Source organism: Pinus tabuliformis, chromosome 7 (assembly GCF_031772625.1).
Source record: "Pinus tabuliformis cultivar Carrire ecotype Pingquan chromosome 7, CPIR1, whole genome shotgun sequence".
Lineage (NCBI taxonomy): Eukaryota > Viridiplantae > Streptophyta > Pinopsida > Pinales > Pinaceae > Pinus > Pinus tabuliformis.
In genome coordinates this window covers 163826404-163854144 of record NC_142293.1, presented here as the reverse complement: position 1 = coordinate 163854144, position 27741 = coordinate 163826404, and positions in this window count along the sequence as shown.

Below are 27741 nucleotides of genomic sequence, written 5' to 3'. Positions count from 1 at the left end.
GCAATAGCTCGCGGAGTGCGGACTAAGGTCTCACCCAAGGTAGCAAGGGAGGGTGCTAGAACCAGGTTTCCGCACCCTTGGGATGTCTAGATGTGGTCTAGAGGCTTCACACACCATTCTATAGCCTCACGCTACTCTGCTTCCACGCAGTTCCAAAATAGGGCTAATTTTCAATACTAATTACTTAATGGTTTGTTATAGATCAGATCTACTTATGAGGGTCTTCAAGCAAACATTTAACCAAGATAACCAATGCGTGCACTTAACAGAGATACAGATTTGTATTAACCCAAAACATAAGCATGCGCATAAAGAATCAATAGAAATACCAATCATAAATTAACCAGATCTGCAATAGCTCAGATTAACATAGAGTTTTTAAAATCAACTTATCTTTATTTCCACTTTATCACTGATACATCCAAATCTACCCTATGCACTCAACCACAGGGATCCGTGCACACAACTGCGGACTCTACTAGGCCTCTGTGCACACATCTACAGAGCCTCTATCTACTATCCAATACCCTCGACTCGAACTTACAGATGCTCCAAAACTCCTTAGCTCATGCACCCATTACAATTCAAATCATTCATCATCCAAAAACTAACTCCTCCTAACCATAGAGCCTCGCTCTATTTATACCTTTCCATGGTCCGTGAACCATGGGCGGGCCTACTTAATTTACATTTCTTTACATTATTTTTGAGTGGACTACCCTTTGACTCAACTTATTACAAATCACGCTCTGTGCATCCCGCGGAGTATTTACCCTATCTTTACCCAAAATTTTAGGCTTTGTACTCCATGACCATTACACAGGGTTTCTACTACCCAACAGTCCCCCAACACAATCATCGTGACTCATCTCGAGTCACTCATTGGTGCGGTGAGATGCACTGCTTTGGCTTCGTGGTTCACCTCCCCTTCAAGTGACGCTCTTCGTCCTGCTGCTCCTTCATTGTCTCCTGCAACGCTCTCTCTGACTCCTGCTTCGTTGTTATTACAGATTCGTGCAACCAATAATGCTCATTATACTATGCTCGGTTAACATAGAACACCCCCTCATAGGAATTTAGCTCTAGCGGGGGAGCCGGATACGGGACCTCCTTGTACCATCGCAACCACTTTCTTCCTTTGTATCTTCTCTTCGCAATGTCTATTATAGCTTGTGTTGCAATTTTGCATGACCATTTTTGTTGTCCGCAAGATCCCAATCCTTAAGGTACATCAAGGACGAGTTATTAACTACATTTCTACCAGTGATCTCTGTCTTTCCAGCCTTTCGCTTTTCTCTTGTAGTTCTTTGGCCTTCCCCAAGCAAGGTGGCGGTAACCGAACCAATTCTACTTTGTGTCTTCCATTTTCTGGTACTTCCCCTCCCGTTGATGCTGAACTCTGCGTGGCGCCCTCAGCTGTCAACACCATGTTCCTCAGAGAGTCCTGCCTTTCCATCAGCCAAATCACCACCCCTAGGCTTACTCCTTGTGCAGAGATAATGAAAAGTTCCATATCGGTAACCAGCTTGTATTTTTCAGAAGCGAAGTTCACCTGATGGAAGCCCCCCTGTGATTTATAACCATTTCGAATTTCAAATTCACTGTCTCCCTATTGTTCTGTCGCCCTCGTGTTAAACCTGTGGAAGATCATTCCATAGCTAGCTCATACCCCTTCTCTTAATTTCCCACCGCCCACTCCCTTTTGCCATAATGCGAACATCTTGTCATCAATAGTGATATAAATGGTCACTTCTCATCTTATCACTGCAACAGTGCAATCCTTTCCGCACAACCGTGATTTGTGTAATTGGCCAAATCTATGCGCACCCTAGCAATCACGTATCCTTCCCCCAGACTGCTTTATCGTCCTACACTCTCTTTCAACTAGCTGGAGCAGTGAGATTGTACTTCGGATGGTTAGTCAAGCAGTCGACCCACCTGTGTATAGATTTAGGCGACTGCCATTCACTTTTCCCAAGAAGGGGTCTCCATTAAGTTTGGCAAGTTGAACTGCACCCCCATCGGGAACTTCTTTGATGACATGTGGTCCCAACCAATGCATTTAGAGTTTTCTAGGGAATTTCTTGAACTCGTTGTCATATAATAATACTAGATCATTCTCCTTGAAAGTGTGTACCTTGATATGGCAATCATGCCATGCTTTCTCGCACTGTTTTTGTACTTGCTGATGGAATCCAGCCAAAAACCTTTCCTCCATTTCTTTGAGCTGCGTGATTGATTCCTCCACAGCCCTGCAGTCTGCCATACCTGTTATTGTCGCTATCCATAGACTAGGAACAATGTATTCCATAGGCATAATGGCCTCCTTCCCATAGACTAACCGAAAAGGTGTCTAGCCCGTCATCTTCTTGCACATGGTTCGATATGCCCATAATATAGCAGGGATGCGCAAGTCCCAATTGTTTCACTGTGCATTACAGACCTTTGTCAACACAGTCTCTAGAATTTTTTTGAATGCTTCAATGATCCCATTCGCTTGCAGGTGATAAGGCGTACTCTATTGATGATTTAGCTGGAATTCCTCAGTGAGTTCACTGATTGTTTCGTTCAGAAGGTGCATTCCTTGATTGCTCATGAGAATTTTGGGACATCCAAACCTTGTCAGCATGTTCTCAAACAAAAACTTCGTAGTTGTCATAGCCGTGCAGTCCTTGAATAGCTGTGCCTCTACCCATCGAATCAAATATTTTGTCGCGGTGATGTTATAGAACGCACCCGTCTTCCCCCGCAGCGCGATAGGTCCTACGAAGTCGATTGCCCACTTCTCAAATGGCTGTAGCGTCATCTGTGGCTAGAGCAGCATTTCATCCCTCCGTGATGGTTTCCCCATCCGTTGACATACATCGTAGGCTCAGTAGTATGCTTTTGAATCTTGATGCAGAGTGGGCCACCATAATCCTGTGCGAAGAATCTTCTGGGTTGTGGCGTGACCTGCATAATGTCCACCAACAACCCCCCCATGTGCTTTGGCCAAGATCTGTCCTCGCTCGAACTCTGGGACATACCTGCATAATATTTTGTCATTGCCCATTTTGTAGAGGTGCCCTGTAATCACGGTAAAGTCTGTTGTGCGTATCACTAATTTCTTCTTCTACTGAATAGAATATCCCTATGACATGGTTCATGTAGTTAAGAAGTGGATTATATCCTCAAAGTGGTCATCTGCGACATGCACTGCATACAACAGTGCGTCTAGGAGTCCGTCCTCTAAACTTGTCGGATCTTCACCGGTCTCAATTTGGGACAGGTGATTTGGGCCTGCGTTTAGACATCCCAGCTTTATGATGACCTCGAAGTCATATTCTTGGAATAACAATAACCACCTACAAATGCGCCCCCCCAACACAAGCTTATTCACTAGGTATTTTAGTGCCAAGTGATTAGTATACATCTTAAAGTGGCCTCTGAGTAGATAGTGGCGGTATTTTTGAAGCACGTATACCATTTCTAATCCCTCTCGCACAGTAGTGGAGTAATTCTTCTCTGTTTTTGACAACCGGCGACTTCCAAATGCAATCGAGTGGTCAGTTCCCTTCGCTCCTAGTTGAGTAAGTACTACCCCCAACACGATACATGACACGTTGACATGCACATGAAATTCGACGTCCCATTTTAGAAAGACCAATATAGGGGCAAATGCCATCTTTTCCTTCAGTGTTTCCAGACTTTTGTTGCATTCCTCATTCTAGCAATAAGTAGCATCCTTCTTTAGCAACTATTCCATTGGATCTATGATCTGGGCGTAGTTTTTTATGAACTTCCAAGAGTAGCCCGTGTGTCCCAATGTGGCACATAGTTGTTTGACACTCTGCAGTGCTTTCAAATTGAGTATGACAGTGATCCTGCTAGATCCACCATCAGACCTTGCTTACAAACCACATGGCCAAGCAGGTTCCCGAAGGGGACAAGGAAAGTACACTTCTTTAGGTTTAGTGCAATCTGGTGTCATCAGCAAGTATCCAGCATTAATCGTAAGCTTGCGATATGTTTCTTCACCAGTCCAAATACGATCCAGTCATCAAGGTAGACCTCTAAGAACTTGTGTATAAATTCCTTGAATGCAGCTACCACAATGCGGGAAAATATCGTCGGTGCATTTTTCAGTCCAAAGGGTATCACCTTATACTAAAAACAACCGCATTTAGTGGCAAATGTTGTTTTACTCCTATCCAGTGGTGCAATCTTGATCTGGTGGTACCTGGAGAACCTGTCCGTGAAGGAGTAGGCTTCCTGCCCCCCCACATTTTCCAATACTTCATCTATAAAGGGTGTCGGGAACGGATTGTTAACACATGCATCATTGAGCTCTCTGAGATCCACGCAGATGTGAATATCACCCTTCTGTTTCTTCTCCAGCACCACCATAGGACTTACCCAGTCAGACTCCTTGACTGGTTCAATGATTCCTGCTACCAGCATCTTGTCCAATTCTTCACAAACCTTTTCTTTGTATTTTGGATTCAATCAGTAGGGCCGCTACTTAACTGGCTTCACGTCTGGATTCAATGTTATTTTCATCACTCCCAAGTCTCCTAGGATCCCTTTTAGCTTCGTGATTTTTGTTGGGAATAAATCTTGATATCCCCGAAGCAACTCGACGAACTTTTCCACCGTGGCATCATCCCAATAGTCCCCAAGTGTTGCATACTTCAGCTCTTCTTCTGTTATGATATTTACTTGTTTCATTTTCAATGGCATCATGATATATGGATCTTTGATTTCGGGTTCGTGCACCTCACAGCTCCCCTCTGATTCCAGAATATTGATGTTTTGCAGGTCATCCTCATCATCTTCTACCTATACATTATAACATTCCAAGGTTTGGGTCAGCTATCACGACTAGTCTGGTTGCATGATTTATTTTGGTTCCAGTGGCGTTTTGAAAATGGCGGCCTTCACCAGCTGTAACACATCGTCCACAGTATCCATCCATTGGTCTTCAAAGAGGAATGTTGATAGAAACCCTTTGCACAAGATATCCCACTCACCGATGCCATCTCAAAGCTCTGTTTCAGTATACCAGTTCCTTGGGATCACATCCAGGGTATGATAAAATAAGTGCACCCACTTTGGTTGAGGCTCTTGTCTGTAGCCTTTGATCCATCTGGTAAGGTGCATGCATGGGTCATCATGTCCATCATATTTCTCTGTTATTTCATAGTTCTGGCTTCCCAAATATGATCTGCATCATGTGCCTGCAGCCGCACTAATCTTCAAAAGTTCCTTCATGTGTTCCCCACCATCGCGTAGGTGTCATGTGCAACACCCATCTCAACGCATCAAACCATTGGTGCTCTAGTACCGTGATTTCAAATTTGGTCAGAAATTCATCTATTATTGTTAGCCCATCATACATCGGCAGTTCACGATCTTGGGCCCTCACGCAGTACAGAGATATAGTCACCATATTTTAATGTAGCATGGTTACTCCGTTCAAACAGTTAGGCCATCATTCGTCTTCTTCATCTGAATCAGTGATGCAAAACTCTACATAGTCCCATGATATTCTTCTATCCTCCGTTGACATGGCCCATTCTTGTCTTGGTGCAGAAATATTGTAGATACAATCTAATTCGTCGTCACTCTCTTCTTTGTGCACGAGTTCAATGTATCGTGGTCCTTCAGCCGGATCTAGCGAAATGACTATGCGGAGCGACTTTGTTTCAAATATCATCGTCCGCTTCTCTAAATTAATAACCCCATTCACATCAGTGGCCTAGTCTATTCCTAACAATGCAGGATAAGGTCTACTTTCATCCACGATTTCAATTACTTCAAAGTCTGTTCTGGTGCTCGAGTCTTCTATATCTACCATAATTCCCTGTAGCTGTCCCATGGGAAAAATTTTCTATTGGTTTGCCATCTGCAATTGAATAGGAGACCATTGTAGTGTAGGCCTACCCATGTGCTCCCAAGTTTGTTTAGGCATTATATTTGGATCTGAGCCCAAATCCAAAATGATTTGATTCATCTCATAGTCGCCAATTTGTGCTGTTAATCGCATCTCTCGCCCCGTTCATGTTGCATGATTTCCTAGTTTACGGACCACGCTAGGTTCTCACATCCCCGTGCACCTATTTATTAATTCTTGCAAGCCTCTAACCACCCTATTGTTGTGCAGAAATTCTATAAATGTATCTAGAAAGATAGCTATCATTGAGGGATCCCTGTCCTTCTCAGGTTGATCCCTACTACCTCGGGTAGAGACGTCCACAAAGCTCTCCCTAGCTTCCAAATACATCTCCTTGCCAATCCTTGTGTCTTTCTTACTTAAGTTCCTTTTATCCTCTCCTGTGGCCATGCCACTTCTTAGTACCATGTTTACCTGGGGTTCTTCGTCATGGGGTTAGGACCTCATCATATGCATGTTCTGGGTTGTCGTAGGTTGCGCTGCCCTTTTTTCACGAACCTGTGCTATTAGTGTGGGGCAATCTATCAGCTCATGATCAAATTGCTTATAGTAAGTGCATGATATTTTAGTTGGGTTGGTACAATCCCGTGCTTAATTTCTCGGTCCTCTGCATTTGTAACAGATTAGCTACCCACAACCTCTTCTTGGCCCCATTCCACCCCATCCTCATCTACGTCCCTGGAACCCACCGCATGTGAGTGCCACGGCTGGATCCTGAGCTCGCACCTCAGTCTACATTTTGTAGGTTGGTGACTGGTCCATCAATAATTGATAACTACATCAGTATCCTTCCTCATGGCCCATCGATCTACAGAAGTTGCAAAATAGCCGCTTGGGGTGGGGGGGGAGGGTTGTCTCATGTTCTATAATAGATGGCAGTTGTCCATGGAATGCTTTCCTCCGTCCTGATATATCGCACACCAAAGGGCTGGCGTTGCGCTTAGCCCTGCCAGTACCTTTGGTCGCAATAGCATTGGTCCACCCCCTGCCACATAGTTCGCAAAGACTAGACAGTGATCTTTATCGTGACCCTGGCTTCTACACTTTATACATCATAATTCCTCCCCAGCTTCTACGCGAGGTGCGTGTTCCTGTTTTAACTTCTTCATTTCTAAACACAAGGTTTGTATCTGTGCTTCGATTTGTTGAACTCCCAACCCGGGTCCTGTAATGGAGTTTCGTGCAACCTCATCACTATCTCCAATGCTTCAGCGTGGGTTGAGATCTTTTGTTGTGACAAATCCATCCTCAGATGCAGTGTCAATGACGCCACAAACCAAGTACAGTGCTGTGCATCTAACAATGTCATGTTCACTTCGCGGATGGTACTTTTCAGTCTTTGATCTAGATCCTACAGGTTTTCACCAGGCATCATTGTGATCTCTTTGAACCCTATGATTGACTATGTTTCTGACTTTGGTTGGCTAAATTATTTCTTTAATTCGGTTTGGATCTCTGCTGTCCCCACATTCGGGTGATCGCTTGAGTACTTTATATAACATGTCAGCCCCTGGTCCTGTAGCGCGCTAACTAAAGTAGCCTTTTTGATATTATTGTCTGTAATTATGTGTGCATCCCATATCGATATCACCATGAACCAAAATTTTTTTGGATCGTTGCTTGCTGCTCCTTTGAATATCGGTAGCTAGATCGTGCTCAACATTTTTAACCTTTGGTTTGTGCGTTGGTGTACTCTGAATTGCTACTACTATTCTTGATCCCTTCGACCCTTAAATTCTTTCTCTGTAGAGTTCTAGTGCTCCTACATCAGACACCGCTTAGGAAGATCCCAGTCCCAGCAACGGAACCATTTTTTGGCTTATATGGGCCTAACCCAGGTTCAGAAGAATTATTTAGCCAAGCAATTCCCACAGCTACCGGCCCTTTCGGCAACAACCCAAGGAGCGCGGACTGAAGTTTCACCCTAGGTAGTAGGGGAGGGTGCTAGAACTAGGTTTATGCACCATTGGGATGTCTAAATGTGGTCTGGAGGCTTCGTGCACCATTCTGCAGCCTCGCACTGCTCTGCTTCCCTGCAATTCCAAAACAGGGCTAATTTTCAATACCAATTACTTAATGGTTTGTTATATATCAGATCTACTTATGAGGGTCTTTAAGCAAACATTTAACCAAGATAACCAGTGCACGCACTTAACAGAGATACAGATTTGTATTAGCCCAAAACATAAGCATGCGCATAAAGAACCAATAGAAATCCCAATCATAAATCAACTAGATCTACAATAGCTCAGATTAACATAGAGTTTCCAAAATCAACTTATCTTTATTTCCACTTTATCTCTGATACATCCAGATCTACCCTACGCACTCAGCTATAGGGGTCTGCGCACATAGCTACAAACTCTACCAGGCCTGTACGTACACAGATGCAGAGCCTTTATCTACTACCCAATACCCTCGACTCAAACTTACAGATGCTCCAAAACTCCTTAGCTCATGCACCCATTACAATTCAGATCATTCATCATCCAAAAACTAATTGCTCCTAACCATAGAACCTCGCTCTCTTTATACCTTTCCATAGTATGAGAACCATGGGTGGGCTGACTCAATTTACATTTCTTTACATTATTTTTGGGCAGACTACCCTTTGACTCAACTTATTATTAATCGCACTTCGTGCATCCCGCGGAGTCTTTATCCTATCTTTACCCAAAATTTCGGGCTTTGTGCCCCATGACCGTTACGTGGGGCTTCTGCTACCCAACAGAAAGGTTACTTAGGGATGACTTTGTAAATGCATGTATGAGGAGATGGAATACCTTACCACACAGTCTGTAGATTAGGGAATATCATTCCTACAATGAGGATGAGGGAGGCATTAAGGAGAGTGCCAATGTATAAGCGCTCCATGCAGAGGCTGAAGGTCAATTAGATTGGCCTCAAATTGAGTCCCCCACTGCTGCTAGGCATGTTGGAAGGCAGAAGAGAAGAAGAAGAGTAGGAGTAGTGGGAAGAAATAGACAGGAAGGCAGGATTCTATGACAAGGAAGAGGAGACCGCGTCAGAAGCATGGGATGCTAGGGAGGCCACCAAGGGATGGACTAAGTTTCTCAGAGGATAAGCAACACTTTCAGTAGGGGGGTGATGATGAGCCTCATAAATGGGTAATTATATGGGCTCATTTTACCTCCTAAACTAGTCAAACCAACCATTCTCTTAGCTTATTGTATGATTTCCTAATTATATCTATGCTTATAGAGTGAGTTGAGTTATGATACCATGTGGTCTAATGTGTGTTTAATGTAGATTATTGATGAATTTTGTGGTAAAAGTAAAGGATCCAGTGGACAAATGGCAACAATAACTCGAAGTGGAAAAAGGAGAGGACTTATAGGAGTGAGTCCCCCTCATTTATTACTCCTCACTTCGAATTCCCCTTCATTCAGCTCAAAGTACAAGCAGCCAAGTCATGCATTAGCAGGTAGATGAGCAACTGGAGGATGACTGATGACTATCTCGAGTTTTGGGAGCCAAGCCTCCCTGATTTTAAGGAAGTTGTTAGTAGCTTCATTTGTATAAGTAGAGAGGCCTAGGGCCTCACTAGGGTCAAATTTTTGTTGGATTTTTGTTGTACTTTTTCTTATGTAAACTCTGCTCAACTTCGAGCTTATTATTTTGACAGTTTCATGTAATCTTGTTATTATTTTGGAAATAAAGATGGAATCCTTTTTGAGTTAGCACTGAGTTACCTTAGAGGGCTGAAGCTCTTGGGTTAGGGCCCAATCCAAGCATCCAAGCTCCTCTTTACTTGTATTTGTACGTTTTATTTCAATTGTAGATTAGATCATTGTTAGATGTATTTCTTTCATGATTAAGAATAGGTTGCTTTTGATGATTCAATAGTTTTCTTCCATTTGTGCTTTCTATAGCAGGTTAGGAAGTGGTAAAGAAAAGACTCAAAAGGCTAGCAACAGTTCCTTGGCCTCTCTTCCTCCCTTTGAGACCATTGTTATAGACATTTTTGGGCACTGCAACCCCAATCATAAATGTCCATAAACCAAGGGCTCTTAAGTCCCTAAAAGTGTTGTTCCAACCCCTAAAAGAACAAGGTCAACTGATTACATCTTCTCCCAGAAGTTCTCCATGAAAAACTACTCAAAACTGGTCAAAACTGGACCATCTCACCTGCTCCATGGTCAAAGTGTGCTGCATCCCACCTAAATACACACGGGAGGTGCGATGCATCCTCAAAAGCCCTTATATGGGGTGCGATCGGTGAGAGTGGACAATGGCAGGGTCAATATGCAAGGTGAAGGATCATGGAATCTTCTAGAAACTTCTCCTGTGACACTTGCCTCTCTGCATTCGCCCAGGGATGAGTAAGAGATCATCAATATCCAAGTGGAATCAAGAACTATCATAGAGAGGAAACTAATCAAATCTCAAAAGCTGACTCACCCGCTTGCAAACATCTATATATAGATCCCTCACCCCAGAGATCCATAGGCTGGAATTTTGTATCTTGTAAGGAAGTGTTGCTGGTTTCTTAGTGTAACATCATAGTGTTAGGTGATCTAAGATTTTCATGAGGTGAAGAAGGGCTTTCTTGCTGAGAGGATGACGCTAGGTCAGAATAATTGGTTGTAATCCTCTTTGCTATTCTTGATTATTAATAAATCTATTCAAGTTTTCCTCCACATTCTTGTATGATTGATGATATATGCATTTGTGTGGTCAATATATATCTGGTCCTATATTGTTTATGATAGTAGACCTCTGTTCTTGGATAGTGTTATGCTGCTTTGATTCTACAGGTGCTCTTTGAAGCTGGGTAAACGAGGAAGTGAGTGGCAAAGATCTATCAGAAGGGAGAGGAATCAAGCAAGGAGCCAAGCGCAAGACAGAGATTGGTCTCCTTCTTTCCCCTCTTATCTACTTCTCATAAAGGAAAATGAAAGTGACTTTAGTTTGTTTGTTTCTAAGGTAGCTACCAGCCTTAGTGGGACTAGCAGTTCTGCATAGACACTAGATTTCCCAATAAAAAAATGGCGACTCCACTGAGGTGTGAATAGATTGTTTGTTTGTCTATATTTGTTTGCTTTATAAACTTACATACGGAGCCTAAAGTCAATCCAGCTAGCCTTCGAACTGCATTTGCTATGCAAGTGCAAAGTAGATCAATGCTGCTTCAGTCTATCTCTGGGTTTTGTTTATGAACTAAACAATTGATTTACAAGCTATCTAATTGCCCTTGTGGTGGCTCTAGTCACCTCCTTAGATCTACCCCTATGATTGATTTACTGATTACCACTTGCTCGGCTTAAATCCCTGAACTGAGCTGCAAATTGTGACCCTGAACCCAATTGAAGTCTCGTCCTTGGATCATCGCACTCTCTCTTCTCTGGAATCTAGATGCATCGCACTTCTCGAGTGTGGTAGGTGTGCTGCATCTCACTTTCCCTGTGTTACAAGTGTGTTGATCAAACAATACCTCTTCTGCTCTTATATTTTGGTTTCTATGTTCACTCTTTTTAGCTTTATTCAGGAGTTTTGCTGTCTGTAGTCAGTATACACCTGTTGAAACCCCCTTCCATGACATTATTTCGCCTCTATTTTTCAAAGAACTATAAATGTTTTTATGTATTGTGATCCATTTTCAGTTCTCTTTTACAAAGAAGTAGTGTAATTGAACTGTCGTTTCTTGATTTGAAAGTGTCGCAAGTGTCGTTTTAAGTCATAGAAGAGAATCCGATTGTTGTTGATAGTCGATTACACTGTTACTCTTGTATTTGATTTGAGTTAATAGTTTTTCACGTGTCGAAAGCAAGTTTTCGATTCCAAATAACAAAGTGTCGTCATTTTCTTCATTTTGTCTTGAAAAGAAACTTGTTATAATGTCGCTTTGAAAAATAATTCAGATTTGCACTTAGCTTTCTTCTTATCATTCACACATTAAGAAGGCTGAAAACAAATACATGCATGTGCATTTGCATTTAGACTGTTTGTTGGTTTGATTTAGGAAAGTGCATATAGTGTGTGCTCTCTGCTCTATGTTGAAAGAATATCGTCTCTCTTTCCTTAGTAGCTAGGATTTTCATTGCAAAAAGAAGATTAAACGATTGTTTATCATCTTAGATTGCATTTTAGGAAATTTTATATCTACATCACGCGGTGAACCTGAAAGGAAAATTTCTTAAGCAAGATCAACTGTAAAATAAATTTAATGAATCTAAAAACACTTTGGAACCTAATGCACAACATTTAGAAGTCTAGGCTAGAGATGTATTCCGACGTCGTAAAGCCTGGTAACTGTTGTTTTCATTGCTGGTTGGGTGATTCCTCCACTTTGAGACGACAAGTGCCAGTACGGACTTGTGCTCCCACGTACCGTCGAGTATATATTGGGACACCACAATAGGCTTTATCCTTTATCCATAGGAAGCCATTTCTGTCGCCCTATCGATTGCAATGCACTGAACACAACATTCGGGAAGATTGACTATCGTACAGTAAAAAGTATTCTGCAGTTTTGCGATTGGTTTGGTAATCCCTCTATCTAGATTTACAGAGTAGTCTCTTTCGTTCCTTTTCAGGCTCATTAAAAATCGAAGGCGACTAGAGTCATCTTTTGTTTTTTCTCGACTCTTAAAAATTGAAAAAGCAAGTTGTGTCAAAGCATCTAAAATTTATTTTAATCGGAATAATCATCACCTTTCCTACATTGGTCTTAGGTTGAGAAAAATGGAGTCCACCAACCAAGGAGTTCCCCTTGGGGGAAATCCTAGTCCTTTCTCCTCTTGGGGAGATGTTGGTGCACCCCATATGGCCACATTGTCACTTCCAGGATTGACAATCGGCTTGCCCGTATGGCTCTTCTCGACCTTTGTCGTTTAGAACACCGTGATTCCTGAACAATCAAGTCAGCAACTAAACGATACCAAAGTTACCCCCCAACCTTCTACTTCGTCCAATTCTCCCTCTCCTCCTTCCTCTTCACTTGATAAAGCTAGTAAAGCCAAAAATCAAGTAACGGAGAAGAAGAAGGAGAAGAAGAAGAAAGAGAAGAAGAAGAAGGAGCCAAAGGTGAAAAGGAGCAACCAGGCATCGTCTGACGAAAATCCACACACGGCACCGTCCAGGCCTAAATCGCCATGTGTCATTTGCAAAGGAGACCACTATCATCGAGATTGTCCTTGCATCCCTCGGATCTTAAGGGACTGGTCTCCTCGTTTGCACAATCCGGTGTCATCAACCTCTGATGATCATGTTGAAGATACACCGTCAACTAGTGAAAGTGAAGCCCCTGGACAAAAAGGAAAATGTAAATTTCCTTGTAAACTGTGTGAAGGTGATCACGCCATCCACCATTGTCCCTTCTTAGACGAGGCTAAAAGAGTTTTGGACGATCGTCTGATTTCACCGTTACGGCTTCCTCCTGGATATAAGAAACTCTTGCCGAGTCCGTCACTAGTTGAAAATCTGGCCGACACGCTGTTGTGGTCGGCCGAAGCATCTATCATTGAAGATAAACCATATGAATCCACACCAGACGAAAGTCAAAAGGTCGAGGCGGCAGTTGACCCGGTCTTGCCTTCAGAGGATCCATCTTCAGATGATACAGTCACCGGAGAGAACAAGAACGACACCATCCAAATTCTCTTCGTAAGCACAGACTCTGATGAACATGGGGGAAGTCTACCTATTCCTTTACCGCAGGAGGTAAGTTTGTCAAAGTCGTATCCGGCCGTGTATTTGGTCCCACCTCCAAGCAACCTAGTTGTTTCCTTCGATTGGAATCTGCTAGGTAGACCCCATTTACCGGCTAGTGTACCATTTCGAATCATTGCTAAAATATATAGAATGGTCATGGCTGCTACCATCATAGATGAAGGGGCTTTTGTGAGTATCCTTTCCCCAACTGCTTGGAAAGTGCTTCGTTCGCCATCGCTTTTGCCTGAAATGAGAAATATAACAGGCTTTGACAAAGGAAACAATCGACTGTTAGGGATCCTTCCTAATGTGCCAATAACATTGAGATGGAAAAATGTTCACATGAACGTAATGGTAGTCCAAGGACCTCTGGATTATAATCTACTCCTTGGATGCGACTATATTTATTGCATGGGAGCCATTGTCTCCTCACTCTTTAGAGTAATGTGTTTTCCGCATGAAGGAAGAGTGGTCAAGCTTGTAGACCAGCTTTCATTCCCTGGTTCACACATAGCAAATAGTCAAATACCATCCCTGAATGGTCTTTTCACGCAAGGAATGTCTCATTAATCCCCAGTCCGCCCTCCAGACGAGCGCGAGTGATTTGGAGGACATGACTGAAACCAAGGGGGCGTGCACCCTGGCCTGTTTCAATAGGAAAACCTTGGGTATAGGGTAGGTTTCTGTGAAGGATATATGACTGGTTGACACACCTGTCCATTTAGGAAAATGGGGTTAGACCAAAATAAGATACCTTTGTTAAAAGGTAGGCCTTTCCCGATAAAACAAATTTCTTGTCTACAAATTGAGGGGTAACCCGGAAACTCTACTTCACTATACCTGGGGGCATGCAAACCTTTTGGCATGCAAGCGAAGAGCGACCATTTATTTTTTTAATTTTGTAGGTCCTCTAACCCTTTAAACTCGTAGGATTGGTCATTTCCTAACTTGCATAAAGAAAGGATGCGGGGCAAAGCTTTGAAAAATGCCATTTTAAATGAGACATCCTTATTATACGACTAGATCGAGCAGTTTTAACGTGGAATTCAAGCTCGTTAAAAAATAAACATAAGCAATGAGCAAATGTTCTCCCAGAGTTTAAGCTCATTAAAAAATGAACCAATTTTCGGTAAATAACCATCGTGAATGTATTATCATCAGCCTTTGAAGCCTTGGTCATGTTCTCATCATCACCTTCACTCTATTTTTGGCTGACAATTCACCTCCATTTGATTGTTTACCCTTTTTCAGGAACAGTTGCGAAGAGTGATTGTTAGCCATCCTTGTGACACTGCCGTGATTGGAAAATTCCAAACCTTACCTAGAATTAGTTTCTACCCAAAATTATCACTCGTTCCTCAAAAAATGAATCCCCTTTAAGCTCTTTTCAACTGACTCGTAAAATATGAAAAGATTGCCGAGCGATTGGCCTCTCCAGCTCGTTAAAGTGACCAGAAGTGCTATCCCTCCTTTAGATTTTAATCTTTTTGGACCTGAGGGATTATTACACAAGACGATCGAGCGCTTGTTTTGTTCGGCTCCTTAAAAGTACCGAAAATTCATCCCTTTTGTATTGTTTTATACTTTATCGGACTCAAGGGATTATATGACAAAAAAGGATTATTGGAGTTTTCTTTATGTCCCTTTTTCAGACTCTATAAAATTGAAAAGGACCGAGTTATCCTTGTCGTTAAACTCGTTAAAACCCAAATAGCAACAAACTTGTCCATACAGACAAGAACGAGTTTCACTATCGCTAGGCTTGTTAAAACATAGCGATGGGTTTGCCCGAAGGGTAAATTATAGAACAAGCATATGTTATCTTCCTCAAGCTTGAAAAAAATAAAGAGGTACTGATCAGCAATGACTGGGGAAAAATTGGGAAGAAAACTGGAAGGAACTTTATTACTAGCAAGTGGCTCTTAAACATGACACTTTCACTTCGCATCCGAGTCGAGTTGGGTTGTTCCGTTCACTGGTCATATCACCATTGGTCCATCACACCATCCATATTTGGGGTTAATGCTACCAATCCATCATGTTAGTGTCGCCGATATGTTTAAGAGAAGTCGCTTAGAGAATTCACCTGTGTCTCATCCATTGCAATACATTTACGCTCCATTCTTTCATGACCGCCACCCTGAATCTTATGTCGTCAGATCGTTTTCACCTCCATTAAAATCATTTGCTCTGTTCTGTGTCATTGATGTGGGATTCACTAAGGCCCTCCTATGACGGATCGCTTCTTTTCGACATCAGATCATTATCCGAGAAGTCAATCTAGGAACAACCCTTTCAGTACTTTGAAGCTTGCATGCCTCAATGGCAAGTTTCTCACTTCCGGCGACAGGTTTATATCAATGGCCTTCGACCGAGAGATTTTGCATGGTGTTCAACGCCAAGTCCCTTATTCACACCACATGAATTGTACTGTAGTACCTCGAGGGTCATCATCATTATCAGTGACTCCTCTCCTGCCTGTTAACAACTTACATCACTGGCTGGTAATCAGGCGATGTCTTTCCATGTTCGACTACAGAACATCTCTCACATGGATCGACTTGAACTTTGAGTGAAGATCGAACGAGATTGAAGACCCTGGATCTAGTTTCATCCATCCAGGCTGCGATATATATTCAGGAAAAATAAAGACATTAAATGGACATCATTGCTGCACAGATAATCATCCAATCCGAGGGATGATGGCTCTACCAGAATCATCAGTCTGCACACAGACGATTGTCTATCTTATGTACATAAAAATGAATTAATAAAGCTGAGCATGGGAATGCCCACCTCAGCTAGACCATGAAAATGTTATGAAGATAATGTGTTGTATTGTATCTTATTACAAGTCACCTTCCAGCTTGAAAAAAATTTGGATCCTCATGATAAAGCATTTCACCCGACATCAAAAATATTAACGACCTCATGCTTTAGGGGGCAACTGTTATAGAAATTTTTGGGCACTGCAACCCCAATCATAAATTTCCATAAACCAAGGGCTCTTAAGTCCCTAAAAGTGTTGTTCCAACCCCTAAAAGAACAAGGTGAACTGAATACATCTTCTCCGAGAAGTTCTCCATGAAAAACTACTAAGAACTGGTCAAAACTAGACCATCTCACCTGCTCCATGGTCAAAGTGCGATGCATCCCACCTAAATACACACGGGAGGTGCAATGCATCCTGAAAATCCCTTCTATGGGGTGCGATGGGCGAGAGTGGACAAATGGTAGGGTCAATCTGCAAGGTGAAGGATCATGGAATCTTCCAGAAACTTCTCCTGTGACACTTGCCTCTCTACATTCGCCCAGGGATGAGTACAAGATCATCAATCTCCAAGTGGAATCAAGAACTATCGGAGAGAGGACACTGATCAAATCTCAAAAGCTGACTCACCCCCTTGCAAACATATATATATGGATCCCTCATCCCAGAGATCCGGAGGCTGGAATTTTGTATCTTGTAAGGAAGTGCTGCTGGTTTCTTGGTGTAACATCATAGTGTTGGGTGATCTAAGTTTTTCATGAGGTGAAGAAGGGCTTTCTTGCTGAGAGGATGACGTTGGTTCAAAACAATTGGTTGTAATCCTCTTTTCTATTCTTGATTATTAATAAAGCTATTCAAGTTTTCCTCCACATTCTTGTATGATTGATGATATATGCATTTGTGTGGTCAATATATATCTGGTCCTACATTGTTTATGATAGTAGATCTCTGTTCTTGGATAGTGTTATGCTGCTTTGATTCTACAGGTGCTCTTTGAAGCTGGGTAAACGAGGAAGCGAGTGGAAAAGATCTATCAGAAGGGAGAGGAATCAAGCAAGGAGCCAAGCGCAAGACAGAGGTTGGTCTCCTTCTTTCCCCTCTTATCTACTTCTCATAAAGGAAAACAAAAGTGGTTTTAGTTTGTTTGTTTCTAAGGTAGCTACCATCCTTAGTGGGACTAGAATATCTTCATAGACACTATATTTCCCGATAACAACCATGCAAAGACCCTCTTGCTGCCCCAAAAACATAGATTTTCCTCATTCATAGGACTTCTAGTGTTTATAGCTTTTCAAATTGGTTAATAGTCTAGTTTGCTTTGCTTCAAAATTTCTCCACCATGCTCATTTCTGTATTTACCATAGTCTTCTTCCATGCTTTCCTTTCTTGCATCAGTTGTTAGCATTTCCTTTCATAGATCACAGTTTAGATTAGTTGATGCAAAACTCTATTTTTCTAGATGCACTTATTTCATCGCTTGCTTCATCTCATTGGTTGAATGTCAGTTGTCTATGCTGCACATATATTCTCACAACAGATCAAATTATCAGCCATCCCATCCTCCATCTGATCCATGCCCTACAGGTCGCCCAAGTCTCCCCTCAGTTCTACCTTAGTTTCCTGCATTTCCATAGAATTCTTTCCTCTCTCCTTGAGAAAATCCAATCATCTTTCTCTCTCTTAATGATTCTTGGTAGACCCTAGGTTCCCTAAAACCTCATTCCAACCTTCATCCACCTTTTCCACCCACTCTAACACCCTCAAAACAGCCAAAACTGCTCTCAGCCTCCTCCTGTAGGCCTCCTGTAGAAAGTTGTTTTTCCTCATGTAGATTTTGTGTGTCCTCTTGTAGATTTTCCTGTAGGCTTTCTTTTGAAGTCCGAGTGTGGGAAAAGTCTCCAAAAGGCCACCTGAGACCTCATACAACCCAACCACACCATCCTACATCCTCTCAAGCCCCAAAACCACCTTTCAACACTGCCTATTTGTTGCCACATTCACAAACAATAAATCACATACATGTCAAATTCACATAAAAATACCTAAAAATCCAAAAAGATGTTTTTTGCTCATTTACTCCTAGAAATAACTTAGTTAGATGTTGTTTACTTCTTTGAATAGTTAGATGGCATTCTTTTCATGGGTTTCATAGTGCTTTCTACAAAAGTAGCATTAGCTGGTTAAATAGGATTTACTTGGTTTGCTTTACATTTCAGTATTTCTCCTTTCTGCAATTAGAATAGAATCTATCTTTCTTTCCTTTCATCACATCTAGAGCTTCTTCTGGAATCCATAGAAGTTGGCTTAAGCTCCTAGTGATCTTGCGCCGGCTAACCAAGTGACAACCTGCAGTAAGAACTAGTACTTGTGCATATAACACCATCGCTTCCAAGTTTGTTACGAACTACCAGGTTGATAAGAGTAAAGAAGGCAACCTAGGAGTTGCAACATTATTGCTAAAATACTAGTGCTCACCAGGTTATCTTGCTCCTATCTTTTGGCGCGATCTTGATCTGGTGGTACCCTGAGAAACCATCCATGAATCAGTAAGCTTCCTGATTTCCAACATTCCCCAATATTTCATCTATGAATGGTGTTGGGAATGGATCATGAACACATGCGTTGTTAAGCTTCCTAAGGTCCATGCATATTCTAATTTCCCCATTTTTTTTCTCCTATACTACCATAGGACTCACCAAGTCAGATTCTTCCAATGGTTCAATAATTCTGGTTGCGAGCATTTTTTCTAATTCGTCACGGACCTTTTCTTTATACTTTGGATTCAACCGGTAAGGTTGTCGCTTAACTGGATTTGTGTCCTATTTCAAAGTGATCTTCGTCATCCCTAAGTTGACAATGATCCCTTTTATGTCCATGATTTTGGTCGGGAACAAATCTTGATATTCATAGAGTAACTCGGCGACCTTATCTACCGTAGCATCGTCCCAATAGTCGCCAAGTGTCACAAACTTTGGCTCTGCATCTGTGCCAATGTTTACCTGCTTTGTTTTTAGCAGTGTAGTGATGTCAGGATCCTCAATTGATGGTCCTCGAACTTCGCGACAACCTTCAGTTTCTGGAATATTAATATTTCGGGGGTTGTCATCATCATCCTCTACTTGCACATTATAACATTCTAGGGCATTTCTTAACTGGGTTTCCCATGCTGGTTGAAGTACTTGTCGTGGTTCCTGTGGTATTTTGAATATGGCAGCTTTTACTGCTTGCAGTATGTCATCAACAGTATCTGACCATCGATCTTCAAATGTGAATGTTAACAAAAATCCCTCGTGCAAGACATCCCATTCACCCGTACCATGTCAGAGTTCCGTCTCAGTATACCAATTCATGGGTATGGTAACTAGGGTATGGTAGAATAAATGTACCCATTTAGGCTGTGGTTCTTCCTCGTAGACCTTGGTCCATTTCGTGAGGTCTGTACGTGGGTCATCTTGTCCATCATATTTATCTTCTATCCATAGTTGCGGTTTCCCAAATCGTAGGTGCATCATCCTTCTACATCCACGCCAGTTCTCAAAATTTCCTTGATGTGTTACCCACCAGCACGTAGGTGTTGCACGTAGTGCCCACTTCAACGCATCAAACTGTTGTTGTTCCAGTACTACGCTTTCAAACTTGCTCAAGAATTCATCCACCACAGTCAATCCATAATAGGTTGGCAGATCTTAGACATGGGTTGTTATGCAATGCAGTGATCTAATCATCATGTTGCAATTCAACATTGTCACTTCGTTCAATTGATTATGCCAGCGTTCGTCTTCTTCATCTGAATCTGCGGTGTAGGAACTCACATGTTCCCATGAGATTTGTCCGTCCGTGGTCGGATTCACCCAATCCTGGTCTCGCGCAGTTATCTTGTAAATACAATCCAGCTCATCATTGCTTCCATCAGCGCGCACAGGTTCAGTGTAGCACGCCCCTTCGACCGGGTCTAGTGAAACTACTACGCGTAGGGGCTTTTTCTCGAATATCATCTTCCGCTTCTTCAGGTTGATGACTCCATTCATATCAATGGCCTAGTTTATTCCTAGCAATGTAGGATAAGGATTGTTGTCATTGACAATCTCTATTACTTCAAAGTTCATTTGTGTGCTCGCGCCTTCGATATCAACTGTTACCCTTGAAACCTCCCCATGGGAAAAATATTATGTTGGTTCCCCATTCGTAATTGAATAGGGTACCACTGTAACGCGGGCCTACCTATACGTTCCCATGTTTCCCTTGGTAATACATTCGCGTCTGAACCCAGGTCTAAGATTACTTGATCCATTTCATATTCGCCAATATGTGTTGTCAATCTCATTTCCCTCCTAATGTGCAATGCATGCTTTCCTAGTTTCTGGACTACACGCGGTTCTCTTGACCTTACGCACTTGGTGATCAACTCCTGTAGTCCCTTAACTGCCTTGTTGTCACACAACAGTTTCATGCATGTCTCCAAAAAGATAGTAAGCATAGAAGGATCCATCCCTGGCTCAGTTTGATCCTTATTACCTGAAGTGGAGGCCTCCGCGAAGCTCTTCTTAGCTTTCATGAATGTCTCCTTTGCATGTTCTAAGTAAAACTCAGGTTCCTTTATAGGAGCCTTGCAAACCCATGTATCTTCCTCGGGCTACTTCCCCTTATCCTCTCCTATGGTCATACCGCTTCTGAGCATCATGTTCACATTTGGGTCTTCTTCGTGTGGTTCAGACCTCGTCATTTGGATATTCTTAGTCGGAGGAGGATGGAGTACCCTTTTCTCGTGCATTTGTGAGATCAAAGTAGGACAATATACCATTTCATGATCAAACTAAGCATGGTATGAACGAGATGTTCTTGTTTGGTTAGTACAATCACTAGTGTAGTGCCCTGGTCCTTCGCAATTGTAACAAATTAATTTTTTTGCGGCCCCTTCCTAGCCCTAGTCCTCCTCGTCCTTGACCACGCCCCTGAAACCCCACGCACGTCATCCCTGTCATTGGGTCGAAGGCTCGCATTTCTATCTGCATCCGATATGCTGGGGTCTGATCCATCATTAGCTCGTAGCTATGACAAGTACGCTCGTCGTGGCCTACTGGCCTGTAGAAATTACAAAACAACTACTGGGGAGTCTGTGCATACTTCTGTAACAAATGATAATTATCCCCCACGATTTTTCCTCCTATCCGACGGATCGCGCACCATGGTGCGGGTGTCATACTCGGCCCTGCCTATGCCTCTAGTCTCAATGGCATTGGTCCCCCTCCTTCCAAGTAGTTCACGAATACTGGATAGTGGTCCTTGTCATGGCCTTGGCTTTTGCATTTTATGCACCACACTTATTCGCGTGCCTCTGGACACGGTACCCTATCCTGCTTCAAGCTCTGCATTTCCAGGCAAATATTCTAGAGTTTTGTGTGGATTTGTTGAACTCCTAGCCCTAGATCTTGTATCTATGTCTCATGCAACCTCATTGCCATTTCCAACGCTTCAGCCTAGGTAGAAAGTTTTCGTTGCGACAACGTCGTCCTTAAGTGTGGTATTAGAGATGCCACAACCCATGGACAATGCTATGCATTCATGAGCGTCATATTAGCCTCGCAGATTGTACTCTTCAGTTGTGGATCCAGATCCTAGGGGGTCTCACCTGGAAGCATCATGATCTCTTTAAACCTGATGATTGACTATGTCTCTGATTTCAGCCAGCTAAATTCTCTGTTCAACGCATTTTGGATCTCTGTTATCCGTACATTTGGGTGGTCATTAGAGTGCTTAATATACCATGTCAATGTGTGATCCTGTGGTGCGCTCACCAATGTATCCCTCTTAATGTTTTCATCTGTAACCCCTTGCGCTCCCACACTGCTCTTACCACGAACCGGAACTAGTCCAGATCCTCATTCCCTACTCCTCTGAATATGGGTAGCTTGATCGCACTCGCCATACTGAACTGCAGAGTTGGTGGAGGTGGAGTGGGTGGAGATGGAGGCGAAGGAGGTGAAGCAGGTGGAGGTGGTAACTGCAGCATGCACTGTCTTATCAAACTGACTGCACTTCTCGGAGAGACCCGAGTGAGCTCCTTCACGCTTTCTAGCAAATGTGAAATTAAGGGACTGTTTCCTAATTCCCCACTACCTTTATAGATGTTTCCGCTCCACGTCATTCCAAACATTAATGTATTTTCATATCTTGCTTTTCACATAACAACATCTTAATCCAAGTGTTCAAAGATTTAATGTACTTACCTCGTAGTCCCTTGAGAAAACATCGTTCTACTTCGTTGTAGCTAACGCTTGTGTCTACCATGAACTCAATGATAAATCCCCCTATTATCTGGTCAAGCCAATGGTCCACAACTTGCGTGATCTTATCTTTTGATGCCTCTAGTCTGCGCACTAATTTTGGGGTCCACACTATTGGTTGGTTGAGCTTACACCTTCCCTGGCTGTCGGCTAACCTCGCAATCCACTCATACAGTTTAGAAGGAAAGGATGCGAAGAAGATCTCGTGGATTTCTATACACACGTACCAATCCAGCCACCTTTTCTCGGATATCTGCGGAGTTCTGTGTAGAGTTTTTTAGAATTTTTTCTACAAATCAACTAGCTCTGATACCATGTAGGACTTTTTCTACAAATCAGCTAGCTCCAATACCATGTAGAAATTTCCCACCTGTAGGTCACCTGGTAATGCAATGTACTAAAGCAAAACACTTGATCTACTTCTACAAACAATTTAGCGGAAGCTTAATCAACCATGATAAACATCAATAAGAACACATATAACTAATAAGAAGGAATCAATCACAGATAACACAGAAGAATTTACCTGGGGAAAGCACCTACCTAAAACCCCATCTCTGTATTATCATACAAGTGGAAATATAGTCTGGATTACACAAAGCCTTAGCTCGGAAGCTATCCAGCTCTTAGTACAATGCCTTTGCTTCTCATAGACAGCCAAAGGCTTCTCACAAACCTTCTCCTCTACCCTCCAAGCCTCCTATTCCCTTGTGCAGTTTCCTTGGGGTCCAATGCTGCCACCTGTGTGAATTCGCTTCTTCACACACTCACTAACCTCTGATCTAACTGCACAAACCTAGAGGAGATAAATCCTCATCATGGATGAGATTCCTTTATAGGAAAAATGTTCATCCAACTAATAGTACACTGTCCCTTCTTTGTTCTCAACTGGGTCTCTGACAAAACTTCCATGCATCAGTTATCTATGAGTGAATACTTAGTTCTCTGAAAATAATAGTTGTCACATGCATGCAAGCATCAACAAACTATATCTCATTAATTTAACAACTTGTTAAATTTATCTAACTGAACTTGACTAAGTTAAACTAAGTCAACTGATCCTCTCAATATAGAACTCATCCTTAATTCCTCAATCACTGGAGCAAATCAAGGACACATTCACCAATTAGTGGAGAAATAATTGCATGTTCTCACAAAGACTTCAAGTTTTCTTTTCCTTAACTAATTAACTCATGGAGAATTAATTAATTAATATTAAAACTCCTGGTAAGACCAAATTTGAATTTTACTTCCTATTTTAGATCAGGGACTGCCTAAAAATAGGAATCCAATCTGAACTGCTAAAAATAGAACTTCTATTTTTAGCACTTACATTTTTCATTCCCTATTGCCCAATCAAGCACTGATACCCAAACTGCTATTTTTAGTAGTGCTCTTTTTAGCACTTCTATTTTTAGCAATTTCTTGTTGCTAATTTTCAAAATTCTGTTTTCCTGTGTCGTGAACTCGTGAATCTTCTTGTCCAACCACTCTTCAATTTCCTTCTTTGTTGGGTTCCAGTGGCATGACATCAGGCATCCCTTAGGCAGATCTCGGTCCCAGCAACGGAACCATTTGTTGGCTATGTGCGACCTGACCCAGGTTTAGCAGTGAGTTTAGCCAAGCAAATATTGGTACTACTGGCACTTTTGGCAATAGTCTGTGGAGCGTGGACCGAGGTCTCACCCAAAGCAGTATGGGAGGGTGCTAGAACTAGATTTCTACACCCTAGGGATGTCTTGATGCGGGTTCTGGAGGTTCGTGATCCTAAAATTCACGTTGCGCTGCTCCGCGCAGCTTCCTATTCTTTGCAACACGTGCACACCTTCATATTATTCTGGTCTAATCCTTACTGTGATATTATAGTGCTTAACTTAGTTTGTGCGAGTCCAATATTCTTATTACTTATTCAAATTCCAGATTAGCGTGTGTACTTGAAAATAATATAAATGCATAAAGATAACTAGAACATAGAAATATAGAGCTACAAACATACGCACAATATTCTAAATCAATCTTATCTTTACTAATACTCAAGTTCAGTTACAGACTCGACTCCGCCCTGCACACTCAGCTGCAGGGGTTCGTGCATTCAGCAGCGTACTCTACTAGGCCTCTACTCACTTAGCTACAGATCCTCTACCTACCACTACGACCCAATACACTTTAGATTTGCTTCTATCTTCTAACCATGCCTTCACATCTATCTATTACTTTTCCCAAACTAAGGCTGACTTTACACTTGGAGCCTCGCTCTATTTATACAGTCCCATGGTCCGCAGACCATGGGTAGGCCGACATGCTTTACATTAAATTACATTATCTTAGGGCAGACAACCCTAGACTCTTGTGCTCTGCACCTGCATTTCACAGGGTCTTTACATTACACTTGACCACAATTTGAGCTTCAAGCCCCAAAAACATGCTATGGGGGGATCCACTGCCCAATAGATAGCTTGATATTATGGCGCTTTCAAGGGAAATTTATGGTTCCTCTATTTGTAATCATCACTTGACACTCTAGTGTTGTGTTATATTCTTTCCACGTAGTTAATAGGGGGTTTGAAGGGCACCCGTTTTGGTTTTGGACCATATGTTAGGTTGGGCAGACCCACCTATGGTTTTGTGCATGATTTTCGCACATGTTTTTGGGCGCGATGGTTTTCGATCCATGGTATTGGACGCGATGGTTTTCGGTCCATGGTATTGGATGTTTCGGCATGTATAAATATGTATTGTAACATTGAAAGGAACATAATGAAAAATCAAGCTGGTAGTCCCGGTTTTGGGATCCTGGGAAAAATCTCTGTGCATATGTGTTTTATGGTTATGCTCTCGCATTGTTTATTTTCTTTGTTTAAGAATTCGTATGCAGGTAATTTTTGTACAGGGTTAAAACCTACATTTGGTATCAGAGCTGTTTTGGCTTCAAGGGGACGCCTTTGTTGCTGAGGGGTTTCGCTCGGGCCTGTGGTAGACCCTGTTCAGTGGGAGATCTGCGAGATCGATTCTGGTGGTGAAAGAAGATGGCAAGCAGTGGAAAGATAGAGATTGAGAAGTTCAATGGTCAGAATTTTGAGTTGTGGAAACTCAAGATGGAGGATCTGTTGGTGGATAAAGATCAGTGGATCGCGGTAGATCCGGGTACTAAACCATCGAGAGTGACCGATGAAGAATGGAAGAAGTTGGATTGGAAGGCAAAGAGCACAATATGATTGTGTGTCTCAGATTCAGTATTGCTGAATGTATCAGGGGAAGCTACGGCAAAGGCTTTGTGGGTCAAGTTAGGGACTTTGTACCAATCTAAGTCTCTGGTGAATAAACTGTTCCTGCGGAAAAAGCTGTATAACCTGAGGATGAAAGATGGAGACTCGGTGACAGAGCATCTGAATGCGTTTAATACTGTGGTAAGTCAGTTATTATCTCTTGATATTAAAATTTCAGATGAAGATAAGTGCATCAGTCTATTGTGTTCTCTACCAGATTCATGGGATAGTCTGGTTATTGCAATAGGTAGCAATGCAACTGCTTTGCAGTTTGATGAAATAGTCTCAGCCTTGCTGACGGAGGAGATGAGACGGAAAAATATGGACAACCAGAATGGTGATGCCTTGTCTGTATGAGGACGGTCCTAGAACAGAAATAAAAAAAGTCATCGAGTGGGAGATCTAAATCTCCAGGAAAACCTACAAAGGTGGTGTGCTGGAAATGTGGAAAGGAAGGGCACTTCAGAAGGGATTGTAAATCTAAAGCTCCTGATAAAGGAAAGGGATCTGATTATGCTCCTTCTGCAGAGGTGAAAACCACCTCAGATGAAGGTGGGGATGTGTACTTGGCTTCTTCAAGTACACATGTAGATCATGAGGCATGGTTGATTGACTCAAGTGCATCCTTTCACTTCACTCCCCATAGAGAGTGGTTCTGCGAGTATGAGAAATATGATGGTGGTGATGTCTTCTTAGGAGATGATAGGAAGGCTAGAATCATTGGTCAGGGAAAAGTAAAGTTGAAGTTGCAAGGTGGAAGGGTTAGAACACTTCCGGGTGTTCTACATATTCCTGCATGGGCCAGAAATCTAATTTCTATAAGCAAGTTGGATGATGCAGGAGTAAAGACGGTGTTTGAGAAAGATACCTGCAAGATGGTTCAAGGAGCACTGATATTAATGCGGGGAGTTCGGATTGGAACTCTGTACAAGCTGCAAGGTAGCACTGTTGTTGATGGGTGCAATAGTTCTATGGTTCCTGAAAATGGAGTAGAGAATCTAGTGGTCTCTGGAGAGAAGACCATGTTGTGGCATCAAAGGCTTGGACATATTGGAGAGAAGGGCCTTCGAATACTTCATGGTAAAGGTATGAATAATAGCTCTCTGGATTTTAATTTCTGTGAAAATTGTGTATATGGGAAGCATAATCGGGTGAGTTTCCCCTCTGGTGGTAAGAGGACGAAACATATATTAGAGCTTGTGCACAGTGATGTGTTTGGACCTGTGAAGGTTCCATCACTGGGTAAGTCTATGTACTATGTATCATTCATAGATGACTTCTCAAGGAATACATGGATATATTTTCTTAAGAAGAAATTTGAAGTCTTTGACAGGTTTAAAGAATTTAAGGCTCTGGTGGAAAATCAGACAGAGAAGAAGATAAAGGTGCTGAGGACAGATAATGGTGGAGAATTTTGCAGCAAGGAATTTGAAGAATTTTGTAAGAAGTGTGGTATAGCACAGCAGAAGACTACTCCATATACACCTCAGCAAAATGGAATCGCAGAAAGAATGAACAATACGTTGATGGAAAGGGCAAGAAGCATGCTCAGTGGTGCCGGGTTAGGACAGGAATTCTGGGCAGAGGCGGTGGATATTGCATGTTACGTGATCAACAGATCACCTTCATCAGCGTTGGAGGATAAGACTCCACAAGAAGTATGGACTCGTAAGAAACCCTCTCTTTCACATCTAAGGGTATTTGGATGTGATGCATATGTACATGTTCCAAAGGAGAAATGAACCAAGTTGGATAGTAAATCTAAAAAGTGCATCTTTATTGGGTATAAGGATGGTTTAAAGGGTTATAAGCTTT